Here is a 19,091-nt window from a genome sequence, read left to right on the forward strand (position 1 = left end):
GACAATGCCACGTTCCTCTCTCCACTCAATAATGAAGGCTCTTGAGCGATCTTTCATCAGAATGACTCTGCAGCATTAAAAATGCATTTCAATACATAGCTTGTTTAAATATTTAACCCTCCTCGGCTTTGAACGATTGATTCAGATCGGTGCTTGTTTAGATGTGTGGGAAACATCGATTTTCATAGAAACGGGTGCATAAATCTTGGGTGGCTGCATAGGCATGGAGAAAGCTGGCTTACTCTTCACCAACCCAGTGCCCTCCAGATGTGGTGGGTCTCCCATCTCCTGTGAGCCCCATCAGGGCTGATGGAAGTTGGAGTTCAACGACATCTGGAGGGTTTCAAACTGGACTAGGCTAACAGGGCTCCATCTTCAAACATGAGGTGTACAGACTAAGAAGAACTTGTCTCCCACATTTGTTTTTGGAAATGAGTTCACCCTTCTTCACCACAATAGCATCAGTACTCCAGATGAAAAGAATCGCCTAAGGCATCTCTCTGAGATAAATCTGAGATTTATCTCTCAGATTTTTTGCTTTTGTTGATTAAAGGGCTTGACCACCATTGTCCATGTCCAGGTATCTTCCTGGTTAGATTACTATGATATGCTCTATGTGGGGCTGGCCTTGAGGCTGGTTTGAGCTAGTGCAAAATGCCATGGTTTACTCACTGAAGCAGCATATCAACACCATATTATGCTGTTGAAATAATTGCACGGTCTGCCAAGCTAATTTCAAAGTGCTGGTTTTGGTGCCTAAAGCTCTGTATAGCTTTGGACCATATTACCTGAAAGATCATCTCTCCATACCAAATTGGTCACTGCGGTCTCCAGAAGAGGGCCTCCTGCAGATACCAACTTATTAGGAAGTCTGTTACACGTGATAGAGGAACCAGACCTTGGGTGTGGCAACTACCTTTAGCTACCTCCAGATAGGTGCTGTCTCTGGTTCCTTTTTGGCACCTATCTTCCAGCTAGCCTTTTCAAGAGGAATATTTCCCAGTCTACATCTGTACTGGAATTGTTTTCGATAGGTTTTAATTATTTTTCTATGTAATTCTTTTCCATTCCTGAACTCCTTTGGGATGACGGGCAAGAAATCATCGCCGCCACCATCATCATGGTACACCTGGTGACTAATGGGGAGCCCTGCAGGGTGGGAGGTTCACACACCACTCCTTTCAGCTAGAGCAAGGGGACAACTGAGATTGGTTTCATCCATCATGGAGCACTTCAAACTCAAACCCCAGATTTGTATTTTGAACGTGAATTTCTATGTCCGAGCTGAAGCTGCCTCCTGGAGTTCCTCAAATAGGGCGTCTCATCCTCTGCCAGCACGACCAATGATCAGAGATAATGTGTTGATGGGAGTTGCAGTCCAGCAGCCTCTGGGGGAACATGCAGGTTCTCCATGGTCAAGGGAAACCTGGGTTCAGGCCCCTATTCACCCATGAGTCTTCTTTTCACAGCAATGAGGAGTGCATCACAACAATTCAGAAAGGAACAATGAGTCTGTATGCCAAGAGGGGAAACAGAATTCCAAACAGGATGCTGGGAGTTGTAGTCCAACATCATCCAAAATGCCCTCATTGGATATAAACTATATCAAATGCCATTGTGCCTCATACAGTGTCAAATACAACATAGTGTAAGTACATCTCAATTAGTCAATACGCTGAAATATCAAAGACTGGCATCAAATATCACAATATATCAAATCCGAAGGGTTCCCTGTGGAAAAAATATGGGTATTCTGAGAATATCTGACATTATTTTTAGGAAGATTTCCGGGAGCAGATTCCTTTCAGCTCTGCTTCACATGGAGAAGCCCCTTTGCTTTCTTCCTCAGATGTTTCCTTGGAGAAATATGTTGCATTTTAATTGAGCTTCTGCTATGAGATCTTCTTTCACTTGGCCTTTTTCTTCACTGTGATGTATAAGGGCTAATAATAATAATCATTCAAATTAATATCATCAATCCTTGCAAAACAGTCAAGCTCATCCACTCTTGAAGGGCACTGAACTCGTCATGTTCTGCACTTGCCGCTTCTTTATTACACTTGAGGTGTCCTCGTAAACTACGACGTCCCCCATACCTTGTCAGAAAAGGGCATGCCCAACATTGTGGAAAGGAGCTAAGAACAATTTATCCTTGAATGTTTCCACTGTGCCTCTCCTGGTTTACTTCCTGGAGCAATTTCCAATTCATCCTTCATGATTTGGCTTTCTAAAAAAGTTGCCGAGATTTTGGAATGGAGGTGGGGGTGGAGGTAGGACCCTGATGTCTATGATCATGGCTTGGCAGCCTGAAAATTAGTACACAAAGGTCCTGGAAGACCCATTTCCTGCCTTGCAGAACTTTTTGCCAACTGGGGTGGGAGGGTGAAACCCTCATTGACTCCAGCTACAAAAGCCGAGGCTGCTGAACAAACTATCGGTCTGAGGTTGTTTAGGGTGGGTTGGGGGAGGTTGTTGCTTCTATTAATTTTCTGTATCTTTATTTTAGATCTTTTTATGCTTTATGTGCAAATTGTTTAATTTGATTGTGTACCTTTGGATGTGTTTTATTGATTGTCTATGCCTGCTTTTGTTATGTTTGTAATCATAGCAGCCAACTCCTAGGGGCCAAAGTCCCTTTGCTCCCCCCATAAAATATTTGAGGGCACTAGGGCCCCCCAATGTTTATGGGCATTGTCATTCAAATAGTATATCTGTGCTGCATCTTGTGATCAATTATGTGGGAAGAGGCTTACCTCCCCCCCCCACAAAAAATGAAGTTGGCACCCCTGTTTGTAATTAAGTACCCCCCCTTCAATGTTGTAAGATGCCTTGATCATGAGCATTATGGAAAGGCAGCAAGCAAATAAAACTAGGTATGCATTTATGTATGTTTTCCCCTCCCCTTCTTAGCCGGTGTGGTGTAGTGGTTAAGAGTGGTAGACTCATAATCTGGGGAACCGGGTTCGCATCTCCACTCCTCCACATGCAGCTGCTAGTCACACTTCTCTGAAGTCTCTCAGCCCCACTCACCTCACAGAGTGTTTGTTGTGGGGGAGGAAGGGGAAGGAGAATGTTAGCCGCTTTGAGACTCCTTAGGGTAGTGGTAAAGCGGGATATCAAATACAAACTCTTCTTCTTCTTCTTCTTCTTCTTCTTCTTCTTCTTCTTCTTCTTCTTCTTCTTCTTCTTCTTCTTCTTCTTCTTCTTCTTCCTCCTCCTCCTCCTCCTCCTCCTCTTCTTCTTCTTCTTCTTCTTCTTCTTCTTCTTCTTCTTCTTCTTCTTCTTCTTCTTCTTCTTCTTCTTCTTCTATAGGATGTAATAGCTTGCCTTTCTGACATAGGACAATAAGAATGTCAGAAGAGCTCTTCTGGATAGGGCATCTAGTCCTGTTCTCACAATGAGGTAGAAATTCTGCAAAATCCCTTATCAGTGAGGCCGGATTCCTGTATGCAAAGGTACAGCCTGTCACCAAGCTCTCAGCCTGACCTACCTCACAGGATAATTGTGAGGAGGAAGGGGGAGAACCAGGTAAACTATTTATTTAATTCATTCATTAATACATTCGTTAAGGTGTAAATAGACTAGTGACAATAATTGAGGAGAGTTATTTGTCTAACTGGTAGCTTCTCGAAGCTACCAACATGAGTTTGACCAAACTGCGGGAGGCAGTGGAAGACAGGAGTGCCTGGCGTGCTAGGGTCCATGGGGTCACGAAGAGTCGGACACAACTAAATGACTAAACAACAACATTTGTCTAACTCTCCCCTAATTGACACCACAGACACACATCAGGCCTTGAGTATAGCAGACACACATTTGTGTGGTGCTGAGCTAGGAGACCCACTCCCCTCTGGCAAGGGTATTGGGTTTCCATCCACTCTGAATGCCAATCATTGGCAGAAGCCCAAAAGTTTCCAGTGAACTCTCTCATTGCTGTCCACGGTCTGCTCATTACGTGAGAAAAACAACAGCAGCATGCAGGTTCATCACTTCATGACTGCAGATCAACCACAGTTTAGCTATGAAACTTGCTTCCATGGAAAGAAGTGACAGCCACCAATTTAAAAGAGGATTAGACTAATTCTTGGAGGAGAGGGCTATCAATGACTCTGCCTCCACATTTGAGGGCAGGAATGCTTCTGAATACCAGTTGCTGGAAACCACAGGAGGGAAGAGAGCGCTCCTGTGCTCAAAACCCGCTTGTGGGTTTCCCACAGTCATCTGGTTGGCCGCTGTGAGAACAGGATGCTGGTTTAGATGGGACATTGGCCGGATCCAGCAGGTGCATCTTCCGTCACCTACGAACACAGTTCACACATTCAGGTGTGGATGATCAAGGGCTGAAATCAAGTGATAAGAAATGCAGGCATGTGTGAACTGGCCCAAAGACACCGCCAACCCCTTCTACTCTTACCTTCAACCGGTCTGGTGAAGGCGACCCTGAATTTTGTACCACCAGCCAAAAAAGTGATAGCAGGATGTAAGCCGATTCATTATTGAAACGGTGGGTTTCTAAGCACAACGGACCAATATACGCTTGTTGATTCATGGCAGACCACATTCTCCAAATAGCCATCTGAAACCAGCAGGCCCTTCAATATTAAGCAAAACCTTATATTTATTGTACCCATTGTTGAATATTTTTCTTTCTCCCCCCCGCTTTTTTTGCATAAAATATCTGCTATTTGCAGGTAGTTGATTGAATTTCCAGCAGATGCTTAGCAGGCCATTTCAGTTGTCAGCCCGAAGCAGGTAATGAGAATTTATCAGCACCTCGTTCACATTTGCAGCTGATCTCTCACCCGTGCATTTCAATAAATATTCGTTTTATTTATCGAGATGCATTTGGAATTAGCAGCTTATTTTGTTCCATTGTATTTCGGGTTGGCGCTCAGACATTATTTATTTATATATTTATTTTTTTGGATAAAATAAAATAAAATAAAATAACTGGCTGGCTAAACAAGGCGGCAAAGTGTTTATCATTACCGCGTTTCGCAGATGCCGGGGCTCGAATTGAGATGTCGGCTGCGCCGACACCTCCTTTGACGTCAATAGCGATAATTGCATTAATGGTGAGACGAGGCACTCGTTTCTGAAAGTCTCTGGGAGGGGAGGGGGGGAAACATGCGATGTGGGGAGACGAGAGCCATTGTTCCATGAAAAATATAGAAACCTATCATTTTTATTGAATGCAGAAGGGTGAAAAAAAATGATATTGTTTAGAAACCACTAGAAGTAATAGCAGACATATCATAAGCCTTGTCAACCGTCATCTCAGCTGTGGTAAGCTGAGGGTGACTGGGGGAAAATAGGAATATATAAGTGTTCTGGCAATTAGAACGCTAGAGTTTAGTTGTTTCTCCACATGGTGTGAAGGATCTTAAACATTGCCATTTTGCCATTGTACTTCCCGTGCAAAGTATATAAGTCAAGTTCCTGCAGTGAGGTGGAATAGGAAGAAATTGTTTAAGAGTAGAACTGCCACAAATTCTGCCTGCTGAAACCATTTGTGTTTCCTCCGGGGCCGTGCTGAAAAACTCTCCTATGTTTCTCTCTCTCTCTCTCTCTCTCTCTCTCTCTCTCTCTCTCTCTCTCTCTCTCTCTCTCTCTCTCTCTCTCTCTCTGCTGTTGCTGCCATTGTAACATTTGCCAACAATTCAAGAGAAAAGGATTTTAAAATTTTGAAATGGAAGAGAATGTTTTGGAGACCCAATCATGTGTGGGTTGCAAGGCTTTTATTTCATTTCTTTTGCTTTCAAGGTGGTCAATGGATGCTTGCGAGTGTCCTTTCCTTCATTCTACAAATCAGTGGTCTGGACTTCTCTTAAGAACAAAAATCAGTAATGATAACACGGGCTTGATCACTAGCTTCAAAGGCTTCCCATGTCTCAAATAAGTGTCAGGGAAAGGTATCATGATATTTCAACAAAAAGGCTAATGCTATTCCAAACTGCATCAACAGAACTACAGTCATACCTCGGTTTAAGTACGCTTCGGTTTGAGTACTTTCAGTTTAGGTACTCCGCGGACCTGTCTGGAACGGATTAATCAACTTTCCATTACTTTCAATGGGAAAGTCACAGGTATGTAGCCGCGTTGGTCAGACGTAGTCAGAAAAAAAAAATTCCTTCCAGTAGCACTTTAGAGACCAACTAAGTTTGTCATAGGTATGAGCTTTCGTGTGCATGCACATTTCTTCAGATACACTGAAACAAAAGTCACCAGACCCTTATGTATGCAAGTTTCTTGGTGAGGTTGATGGACTTTTCAATGGGAAAGTTTGCTTCAAGTTAAGTACGCTTCAGGTTAAGTACGGACTTCCAGAACCAATTACACTCATACTTCGGGTTAAGTACGCTTCAGGTTGAGTACTCCGCAGACCCGTCTGGAACGGATTAATCCACTTTCCATTACTTTCAATGGGAAAGTTCGCTTCAGGTTGAGTACGCTTCAGTTTAAGTACTCCGCGGACCATCTGGAACAGATTAATCCACTTTCCATTACTTTCAATGGGAAAGTTCGCTTCAGGTTAAGTACGCTTCAGATTAAGTACAGACTTCCGGAACCAACTGTGTACTTAAACCAAGGTACCACTGTATAGTGTCCAGATCAAGGGAAGTAATAGTACTACTCTATTCTTCCTTGGTTAGACCCCACCTGGAGTATGATGTCCAATTCCGGGCACCACAGTTTGAAATGGATCTTGACAAGCTGGAACATGTTCAAAAATGCTAAAGGATCTGAAAACAACACTATATTGTTTTGGTACAATTGAGAGAGCTGAATATGCTTGGCCTAGAGAAGAGAAGACTGAGTGGTGATATGATAGCTATGTTCCAATATCTGAATTAGTGCAAGGAAGACATTGGAACAAGCTTGTTTTCTGCTGCTGCAGAGGGTAGCAAGCAACTGATGTATTGAAATTACAAGAAAGGAGATTCTGACTCAATATTAGGAAGAATGTGCTGATGGCGGGAGCTGTTTGATAGTTGAATAGATTACCTTGGGAGGTGGTGGACTCTCATTTATTGGAGGTTTTTAAAGAAGATGTTCAAAGGCCATCTTTGTTTCTTTAGCTGTGTTTTCTGCATTTCTTTTTTTTAAAATCATTTTATTAGAAAGAATGAAATTGGTTAAAAACAATTGACATCCATGCATACAGTTAACATACATACAATTAACACACATACCTCTTTCACCTAACATGTATCATCTTACATACACAAAATTATAATCAAAAAATCCCAGTCACCTTCATCACCACCACCCACCACTTGTGCTAGACTTCCAGTCACCTAATCCATAATATATATTTCTTCCCTTTGTACCACTTGCATATTGTTTCCTTTATACATACATCTTGTAAATGCGGGAAGAATGAACCAGATACATTGGACCACATTTTCTTTTCCTGTAATTACGGTATTAATGCGAGAAGACGATTGCTGGACGCTTTGCAGGTGGATGCATCGATCGCAGCAATGCCAACTATTCAGGGGTTATTGTCAGATAATAATGATGGAGTTACTTTAGTGGTGGCTGAGTTTTTGTGCTCGGTTCACGCAGAGAGATTGGGCCACTGTGGAGAGGACCAGGGGATGCTAATTGAAAATTGATATATTGTTCTAAAATATTAATTCAATTAATATGTATTTTATTTCATGAAGTTTATAATGTGAATGTTTTATTCATAATTTTGTTCTGAAGCTTCTGAACTTGTCATGCCTAATAAAGGTTATTGATTGATTGACATACATCTTGTATTCTTTTTAATCAACATTTCATTACATCTTGCTTCAATTATTATATCATGTTATTGTATTTTCATCCTCCAATTTCTCATCCTCCTAGTTTCTGATTTCAGGATTCCTCTTAATCTGTTATCAAATCTGTTTTCTCAATATAATTTTTAAGATATTCCTTGATTTTTTTTCCATTCTTTTTCTGTTTTTTTTTCCTTTAAGACCCTTCCGATGTTTCCCATTAATCTTACCACATTATGATATTCTATTAATTTTGCTAACCATTCCAATTTTGTTGATATTTGGACACTCTTCCAATTTTTTGCTATTAATAGCCTTGCAGATACTGTTATATACAGATAAAGTACTTTGTCTTCTTTTTTCAAATTTTTCTTAACAGAATATTTAAATATCCTTTTCATTTTGTTGTAAACCACATCCCAAAATTGCTTGATATTGGGACATTCCCACCAGATATGACCCATTCTTTTTAACCATAGGAATCCTGCAGCATCATGATACAGCTCTAAATTGGGGAGTCCAAATCCACCATTATCTTTTATCAATCAAAATTTTATGCTTAATCCTAGGTTTTCCCCCAGATCATATGAAATTTGCTAGATCTTTTCTCCAACTGTTAAAGCATTTACTCCCACCAAATATCAGTATCATTGAAAAAGAAACACCATTCTTGGTAGTATGTTCATTTTTATAAGCAAAAATTTCCCTAATAGAGATAGATTTAATTTCCCCCATGTCTCTAGATCTTTTTTAAAATTTCTTTCCATAATTTGTCATAATTTCCTTCAACCACATCCATATTATTTGTTGTTAAGTTTACTCCATGGAGTTTTCTTGGCAGGGATACTGGAATGGCTTGCCGGTTCCTCCTCCAGGTGGATCACGTTTGGTCAAAACATAACTTCTCTAAGTTATTTAAGCCCCTTCACCATGGCAAGGCAGTGATCAATGAGTTTGACCAAACTGCGGGAGGCAGTGGAAGACAGGAGTGCCTGGTGTGCTATGGTCCATGGCGTCACATAGAGTCGGACACGACTAAACAACTAAACAACAACAACAAAGTTTACTCCAAGATACCTTATTTTCTTTTTTATTTCCAATCCCGTAATTTCTTGCAGCCTGATCTTACTTTCCTCATCCAGATTTTTAACTAATACTGTATATATTATTATTATTATTATTATTATTATTATTATTATTATTATTATTATTTGTAATTTAATTTGAATCCTGCTAGTTTTCTGAATTCATTTATACATCTCAATATATTTGGTATGCTTTCCAGGGGATCTTGTGTTAACATTATGTCATCAGCAAACACTCTAATCTTATAATTTTTCTCTCCTAATATTACACCTTTTGTTGACTTATCCTGTCTGATTTTCTCCAATAGCACTTCTATTACAATTATAAACAATAATGGGTATAGCGGGCAGCCTTGTCTTGTTCCTTTATTTATGGTGATTTTCTCATCGATGTCACCATTAATAATTATATCTGCTTTCTGATTTTTATAAACCGCAGTTACCTTTCAGAAACTTTTCACCCACTTTCATCTCTCTTAATAGTTTTCCCATAAAGTCCCATGAGACATTATCAAATGCCTTCTCCGCATCTATTGATACCAGTGCTGCTTTTTTGTCTTTTTTATATTGCAGATATTCCAGTATATCTACTATATTTCTGATATTGTCTTTTATTTGCCTTCCCTCTATGAATCCTGCCTGATTTTTATGCACTATATATTTTATATATTTATTTCACTATCAGCCAATATTCCAGCAAAAATTTTATAATCCAAATTTAATAGTGATATGGTCGGCAATTTGTAACAAATCTGGATCCCTGCCCTGTTTCGGTAATAGTGTTATGAGCACCTCTGACCAAGAATCAGGGATAATCCCATTATTCATTGCTTTTGTCAATACTTCTTCTAAGGGTTCAAATCAGCTGTTCTTCCATGGTTTTGTAGTATTCTGCCTGTAGTCCGTCGGGTCCAGGAGATTTTCCGATTTTCATTTTTTAAATTATATTTTTTTATTTCTTCTCTTGAAATTGGCTCGTTTAATAATTTATTATCTTCTTTTGTTATTTCTGATAATTTCTATTTATTTAAATAATCCTCCATCTCAGTGTTTTCTGCATTTCAGAGTGTTGCACTAGATGAGCTTTGGAGTTCCTTCCAACTCTACAATTGTATGGTTCTGATTTCTGCCATGGGGCTTTTCTCACAATGATAAAATGAGCTCAACCCTGTACCCACCCAATTTTGGAGGATTTAGAGTTCAAAACTAGCACTTTAGTTTGGGACCAGAAACAAATCAGCAGCCAGTGCAGTTGGGTCAGAAACACTGCCATGGATCCACACCTTCTTGTCCCAGTAAACCATCTGGATGTTGGGATGCATCATGTTGGGTGCTAGGTGTAGTTTCTGAACCATCTTCAAGTACCAAGCATTGCAGTAGTCTATCCTGGTAGTAACAAGAGCATGGACTTTTCCATCCACTCCATTCTATTTCCGCATGAGAATCAAGTATGAATGGACTTCCCTCCCCTCTCAAAATACACATTTGGGGGAAAATAATTTTAAAATGTGCATTTGGAAATGCATATTTTTTCCTTGAAACACACATTTTAGATGGCTTTAATACAAGAAGTCCATCAAAAGCTGTGAAGCATTAGATAATCTGATTATAGTGAAGTTCCAATCTGTGCATAACCTGCGAGGTGCAGGTCAGGTGAGTTGACTTTCTGCAAGCATCCCTGATTGAGCTTCTTTGGGTGTCAGATTTTGCTTCTCACCAGCACTGGGTGGCATGTTGGGAGTACAAGCAAAATGAGGGAAGTAGCCTTCTGCAACCTGATGTTCTCCAGATGTTTTGAACCACAGCTCCCATCAACCCGAGAGGTTGTCTACACCTCTGTTTGACCCACCACTTTCCCCCGGGGAAATCCAATCTATAATGCTGAATCTGAACAAATAAGGTTTCTCGTAGATTGTGATTTATTCTGATTTAGCACTAAAGAGTGGGTTTTCTGGGGTAAAGCAGTGAGCAAATGCAAAACTGCTCAGACCTATGCCTAGAAAGCACAGGGCAAACAGAAAACGACTTGGAACCGTGCTTTTGACACACAGTACAAGAGTGTGTGGACGAGTCAGCAAAGCCAATGGTCAGGGTAGACTGGGTCTGACAGTCCATAGCATCTGGAAAGTTGTATGCACTCACCTAGGCTGATAAGACCTGCTGCTTCAGCCCCCACTAAACTGTCCCTTGCATGAGATTTTGAGTCGAATTAGAAGATTCGGAAATACCTGAGCATTTTTAAAGGAATCACACACACGGAGAGAAATAGCTCTATCTGTGTTAGGTTTGAAATTGTTTGTATATATGAAAATGTTGAACGATGAAATCAATCATGATGGCTATGTTCTGCCTCAATGGGCAGAGGCAGCAAAGCTCCTGAATATCAGTTGTTGAGTATTCCAGATGGACACAGTGCTCTTGAGCTTGGCCCCTGCTTGTGGGTTTCCCATAGTACTCTGGTTGGCCACTGTGAGGAAGCTGGACGAGATGGGCCATTGGGCTGATCCAAAAGGTTCTGCTTACATTATTAAATTGTATGTATGTTTTCATTGTTAAATCACTTCAAGGTGTTCCCTCATAAATGCAATGAGAACGAATGAATGAATGAATGAAGGCAAAATTTGTCAAGTGGTTTCCCCCCACACCTATAAATCATAACAACACATACTGGTCTCTCAACGGGCCCCAAGCTTGTCTGATTTCACTTCTTTGCAAATGTTTGCGAGTACATTTATTCCTGTGTCCTAATATGTGTGGGCCCAGAAACACACAGCCAAGGAGAGAACTAAAGCAAAGTGGATTCCTGGCCATAATTCAGAGTCAGCATTGACAGACATAATGAGATGTCATTCCCCGTCTTTTGTTATTAGAGCCATGTCACCGCAATGGCTAAAGCCACCCTCAGGCTACCCGTGCCATCGCGAGCTTGCTGCTAATTCCATCTTGTCATAAAACTGGGAGAAGTTTAATGACTCAAGAAGATGTGAATGACAATGTTTTTCATCTGAAAGCCAAGGGCATGGAATGTCGTGTGGCATATACTTAAGGGCTTCATAGATAACCATACCAATTTCAATGGCTTATATCGTCCTCTCTCCTACCCCCAGACCTATGATGAGAATTAGAATGAAGTGTCTGCTTGATTAGGCCAATGGCTCATCTAGTCCAGCACCCTGTCCTCACAGTGCCGAACGAGGTGCCCCAATGGGAATCCCACAAACAAGACCCAAGCCCAAGAGTACTCTCTCCTCCTGTGGCTTCCAGCAACTGGTATTCAAAAGAATTGCTTCCATCAACTGTGAACTTGCAAGTTCTGCTGCAATGAGCAGCTTTCAGGAGGAATATATAGCAGATCACAACAGGAAGGATACATGTGTGCAAGAGAGTTGAGCTGGAATGTTACGTCTCTATGAAGCAGGAATGGGGGAACTGTGGCTCTTTGGATGTTATGAAATATTACTTCCTTCAACGTTCCTGACCCTCGCTAGGGCTGAAGTTGGACTCTGACTACATCAAGAATATTAGATTTGTCTGATTGTGTTTCAATGCCACTTTTCATTCAAATGAATCTCAAAGTGGCTTGCAAACAATAAATAACAGTAACAGAACATAATAGAACATCACAAATACAGGACAAATCATATAAAATAATTAGCAGATCATCAATAAAACAATAAACTATAAAACACTATTAAATCTATAAAATAGAAATAAAAAATTTAGCTACACATCACAATTACAGCAAAAGTCGCATTATATGATTAACAGATCAATATGGCATTTATAATCTATAAAACAATATTAACAACATTAACAAAATAGCAACTAAAAAAATAAGCTAAGCCTTGTTAAGTTCATATACTCTCCATGCCCTATGACTCATAATCTTTCGCTCTATTCAGTTCATTAAAATACACATATAATGCCCATTGCTAAGCCAGCTCAGCCAGTTACTGCACTGCCTGGGGTCCTCAGGGAGTGGGCCATGATTGAGATGGTGGGGCTCTCGGACCTACCACCAGTTGTAAGGTGGGTGTTGACTCTAGGTAGCCTGCCCAGATGCCATTGATGAGGAACTTGCTCACATTACTCTCGATAATCAGAAGGTTCATTCCCACTCAAGGAAGTGTGAGATGAGCCTCCAGAGTGGTGAGTCAAGGTTGCACTTGGTGTAGAGGCCAACCACGAGGTCCAACAGCGATTCCATGCTCAGGATGATCTTGCTTCACCACAGCCCGTCCATCTACAGGTTCACAAAATTCTTCAGTCAAACCTGACCCAGTCACTGCCCAAAACATTCTGCAAACGATCATCTCTCCTGTCAGAACTAGGCATGCTTTAATGGATATTAAATGGTTGAATCCTGACAAGACAGAAGTACTGTTTTTTGGGGGACAGGAGGTGGGCAGTTACCTGAATGGGGTAACTGTGCCCCTGAAGGACCAGGTGTGTAGCCTGGGAGTCATTTTGGACTCGCAGCTGTCCATGGAGGCACAGGTCAATTCTGTGTCCAGGGCAGCTGTTTACCAGCTCCATATGGTAGGCAGGCTGAGACCCTAACTGACCACAGACTGTCTCACCAGAGTGGTGCATGCTCTGGTTATCTCCCGCTTGGACTACTGCAATGCGCTCTATGTGGGGCTACCTTTGAAGGTGACCCGGAAACTGCAATTAATCCAGAATGCTGCAGCTAGACTGGTGACTGGGAGTGGCCACCGAGACCACATACCACCGGTCTTGAAGGATCTACATTGGCTCCCAGTATGTTTCCGAGCACAATTCAAAGTGTTGGTGCTGACCTTTAAAGCTCTAAATGGCCTCGGTACAGTATACCTGAAGGAGCGTCTCCACCCCCATCGTTCTGCCCGGACACTGAGGTCCAGTGCCGAAGGGCCTTCTGGCGGTTCCCTCACTGCGAGAAGTGAAGCTACAGGGAACCAGGCAGAGGGCCTTCTCGGTGGTGGTGCCCGCCCTGTGGAACGCCCTCCCACCAGATGTCAAAGAGAACAACAACTACCAGACTTTTAGAAGACACCTGAAGGCAGCCCTGTTTAGGGAAGCTTTTAAAGTTTGTATTTTAATATTTTGTTGGAAGCTGCACAGAGTGGCTCAGGAAACCCTGCCAGATGGGCAGGGTATAAATAATAAATTTTATTATTATTATTATTATTATTATTATTATTATTATTATTAGTGCTGTACAAGGAGAGCCCAGTACCTGCTTCCCTGCTGTAAAGACTCCTCTCTGCTGTACCTGTGATTGGGAATGTTTCTGGTTCTACATTCCCAGAGCCAGGGCCAATCCTCTGAATCTGGCCATGGAGACTCTGCTTCTTTGGTTGGCTTGGCTTGTCAAAGTTTTGAGGTCCACAAGAGTTTCAGAGGCAACTGGGTCAGAAACCTGGGTCTAAAGGAGAATGAAGACACCACCTGGCAGACACTAAGCAAGTCTGCATCTGATCAGCGGCTGGATGAACAGCCACTTGGGAGCCACATGTACATTGAAATAGGAACATAGGAAGCAGTGTTATATTGAGTCAGACAATTGGCTCATCTAGCTCAGTATTGTCTGCAGTGATTGGTAGAGGCACTCTATGTCAGTTTAAGTAGCTGACGTGTATTTCTCAATAACAGGCTTACAGCTGTCCAAGCTTCCACAAGTCATCCTTCATTGTCAGAGTCAGTTGACTTGACTGGCTTCTGACCCCTCTCAAGGCCAGATATACACCATGTCCTCCCCCGCCTCCTGCTGGCCCGCCTCTGCTCTAATCGCTTGCTCTGCCTCCTACTTCTTGGTGACTCAGGTGCAGCCAATTCCTCTTCCTCTGGAGATTCCTCTCTTCTGGGTGTGTCCCTGACACTCTAGGATTTCAGGCAAGAGCCTCTCCCAACCATAACTGGAGATACTATTGTGGATTGAACATGGGATGCCCTGTGACTCTTCCCTTGTGGATGGATCCATGCTTCTGAAAGCCAAAAGTTTGTGTGAAGGGGAGGGAAATCAACTTTCAGTCCTTGTTCAAGGAAACTTTTGATACATCAATATCAAGTCCCAGCATCTCTGCAGCGAAGAGGCAGGAATGTAATTTAGCATGTTATCATTTCCCAGGAAAGCAAATGAGTGAAATCTAATTGGCTTTCCCATTACAGAGAACCTCAGTGATTGTAGCAGTGACACTTTCACACTGGGGGGAAGAAGAAAAACATGCTCAAGACAAACATTATTTGCAGCATGTGGAAATCATAATAACAATGATAACATGGAGCATTTTCATTGTTGCCAATCTTCTTGATGGAGCTCAATCTATCTGTCCATCCAATGTGGCAGCGTGCGTCATTCGTCTATTAGGATCGTAAACTGCAATTAATTGCTTTCAACAGGCAACACAGTAAGTTGTTCTTCTTTGTTAACCCATCTTCTGTGTCTCCTAAGTAGGGATGGGGAGGGATGCGATTCAGTTCACATTGAAAGGTGAACCGACACAAGTCACACACTTTCCAAAGCACTGCATGAACCAGTATGCAGCTATCTTTCAAAACGTGTAGTTCTCTGAATTTTGCAGTTTGGTCCCCCAGCCAAGGAATGTGCACAGAAAAGCATATCCAAGGGTAAAAAGGAAAATTATTATTATTATTGCAAAAACAAGATGCAGAAATGTTACATTCAAAAAATGTGCTGTAGCAGGGGAAAATTTTGCAAAAATGTGTATATTAGTCAAAATTACATACAAATATGTGTATGTTGGGAGAAATCAGCAATAACATGCTGATGAATTTTAATGAGGGTTTTCGCTTTTGTGAATCAGAAGCTGATGCAGCAATGTGGATAACTGAAGTTCAGAAACCAAAATGGACAGATTCAGCCACCCTTACTCCTAAGTAACCTCTTGTGTTCTAAACTATCACTTGCCATCATGTTTCCAAGAACTATAAACCCACCAGAATTGAAATGGATATGCACATTCATCATTTGGCAAGCTGTGGAATTTCATTCACACATTGCAAGTGAAATAAAGACTGGTAGCATGGTATGATTGCTTTGAATTAAGTGGGAAGCAGTTATGAAATGTGATGTGCTGGCAACTGCTAAATGTTATCTAAGGTATGCTACCAATTGTTATTATTTATTGTGGATCAGTAATACAATTATCAGCATTGCACTGAGGTACAATTCTCAATAACCCTTCTCCTCCTCCTCCTCCTCTTCTTCTTCTTCTTCTTCTTCTTCTTCTTCTTCTTCTTCTTCTTCTTCTTCTCTTCCTCCTTCCTCCTCCTCCTCCTCCTCCTCCTCCTCCTCCCCCTCCTCCTCCTCCTCCCCTGTTCCATAGTTTTGGTCTATGTCTGAATATCTATTTGATGCCCTTTTGAATGAAGTTGGTGGACCAAATCTGTCAAAAATGCACTGCTTTGGACTTCTTCTTTTAGGACTTCATAATCCAATTTTGCCTGATGGTTCCTGAGATCAAGGAACAGCTTTTGCCATATGTTCAAATAAAATAGGACACGATTTAGAATCAATATGGTGGACTGGAAATTTCAAAGCTGCATTGATTTTAACCACTGATTTCAAAACTGCTCTCTCTTTTTTCTTCTTAGAATTTTCTTAGAATTCCTGAGCAACACTGGGAACAAAGCTGTGTTTTATATAGTTTATTTCATATTGTATCACAGTGTGGTATGCTGGCCTGACAGTCATGGTCAGAAAATCTCTACAGAGGGTGGTGAATATAGCACATGATATCATGGGCTGTCCCTTGAGTCCGCTAGATGACATCACAAGGGATCGTTGCCTTAGGAGAGCAAGAAAAATTCTCAGGGATGACTCACACCCCAGCCATCACCTTTTTAATCTTCTACGCTCAGGCAGGAGATATAGAAGTATAATCAGCCGTACCAACAGGCTAAAAAATAGCTTCAATCTGTGGGCTTTTAGACTGTTGAATGAAAAATAACAAAGCACAATTGACTTGCGAGGTGGTGTGTTGTGTGATAAGCACACAGAGTGCAATGAGATTGAGTGTTTGGGTTGAGGGGAGGCTCATTTAATTTCATTGTACACAGGTTGTACACTGACAATAAAGGTATTATTATTATTATTATTATTATTATTATTATTAGGCTATCCCTGTCCAGATAGGGGCACAGTTGAGCCACCAGCCGAAGCAGATGGAAAGCATTCAGTGTCGCCGAGGCTACCTGAACCCCAAGCAATAACAAAGGACCCAGAAGTACCCCCAAGCTATGTACCCGCTCCTTCAGAGGGAGGGCAACCCCGTAATTTCCTAATTTTAAAATTGAATTTTAACATTGTATTTAATCTGCACTTTAATTGATTTTTTTCTTTTATGCTTGCTTTGATATTCTGAAGTGCACTCCCCAAGGAACACCCTCTGGAAATGACCATCCAAGTAGGATTGGAAACACCTCAAAGTGGTGCCACCCACCTTTAATTCAGACAGCTGCTGAGAGCTTGAGGAGTATTAACAGGGACACAGTTTTCCCATCTCTCATGTGACAGAGGTCATCATACAGTACAACCAAAGTAGTTTCAGTGCCAAACCCGGGCACTAAACCCTGCTTGAAATGGATCTGGAAATGGAACTAGAAAAGTATACAAAGCATTTATCACATCCTCCTCCGTTATATGCATATATTAGGAAAATGCACATGAAAAACATGCAGATTTTTGTGTAGACAGTTGTTGTTTTTAATGCAACATTGATATGTAAACAGGTTGGAAGAACTGAGAAACTTAGAGAAACAAATTGAGAATTTTACCCATCCCTAGTTCCTGCGCAGTGTTTGCTACTAAGAATAAAACCTTCTTTTGTGCTTTGTTATTTATTTATTTTCTGGTAAAGTGGAGGGGGTGAATTTACGGTTTCCCAACTCGAAATCAAAGTACATGCTGGAACAAACCATTAAAAAGAGCTCTGCTTTCCAGATTTCCCCCAAGAAAGCTTTTAGGAACAGTAGGGAATAAACAAATTAATACATATTTTAAAATAATTTTGACTGGAAAGAAGCATTTGGAGAGGGGCAGGGGTGGGGGGAATCCATTAAGCAGTCTCTCACACTTAACCTGACAGTTTTTGGTTTCCAAATTTCACTTAAAGATGTTATTGTAATAGTTTTTTTGGACTTGACTGTGAAACGTACAATTTGGTCTAGTTAAGTGTTCTGAAGCCCTTTTCATCACTGCCAAGGATATGAATGAAATTAACAACCACATGCTAAAAGGATTCATCTTATGATTCAGCAGTTGATGCAGACGAGCACAGGGCAGATGGTGAGAGCTGGCGGGGCGAGGGGTGAGGAATGACAGCTGAGTTGGGTTCGGGTGCTCGCGGATGTTTGTTGCAGCTTTGAAAAGATAATTTGATGCTGTGCTGTTGTGATTGTTGCATCAACACACACATTTCTGCTTGCTGGACAAAATGACCTCCCCTCTAATCCCTGATTCATACTGCTCTGGATTGTTCTTCTAACTCTCTGCCCCCTCAATATCCAGCAACATTGTGCGGGTGATGTCAGGGCGTCTCACGATGTGGGATGCCCGATCCTGGCCCCTTCAATTGTGGGCACAAGCCAGTGCCAATGCTTATCACCACCCAAGAGGATAGGAGACACCATGTTGTCTATTCCTCTGTGGGTGGCTAGGAAGTCACCTCGTTCTGAGAGCCATTTGTTATGTATTAATTTAACTGCAGTACTCCTTCTGGCCACCGTGGCTGCAGTTCTTACCCTGCCCACTGTGGCTGCAGTTCTCACTCAGGTCCACAACATGCAAATGAAGGATTGAGAGTGCTGTTCACGGATTGGGTAGCTAGGGGAAGTTTGTTACTGTTGCAAGTTACTGAGTACTATATAAGCCAGTTGGCTAAGCTACTGTTCAGTCTGGACTCAGAGCTAGAATAAAGAGCTGGTTGTTTTGAGAGCTGTGTTTTCATCCTTCTTACCCACTATTCTACACCATTTGGCTATTTAAAGTTGCTCTGCCCCCTCTTCTCCTTCTGTTTCTCTTTGTCAGATCAACCCTCCTTTTTAAAAAAAATAAATAAATAAGGATTTTCTTGGTTTACAAAGGTAGTACAATGTCTCATATTTTTCCCATGTATCATTTTTACACATTAATCTTGATTGTTGAGACGTTAGGAAGAAAGGGGGAGGGGTGGGTGGGCTGGGGAGGTGGGTAGGGTGGGGTGTCGATGTTTCTCTTTTTTCCTGGTATGCGTAGAGG

The sequence above is a fragment of the Zootoca vivipara genome, chromosome 11, assembly GCF_963506605.1.
Source record: "Zootoca vivipara chromosome 11, rZooViv1.1, whole genome shotgun sequence".
In the NCBI taxonomy this organism is placed as follows: domain Eukaryota; kingdom Metazoa; phylum Chordata; class Lepidosauria; order Squamata; family Lacertidae; genus Zootoca; species Zootoca vivipara.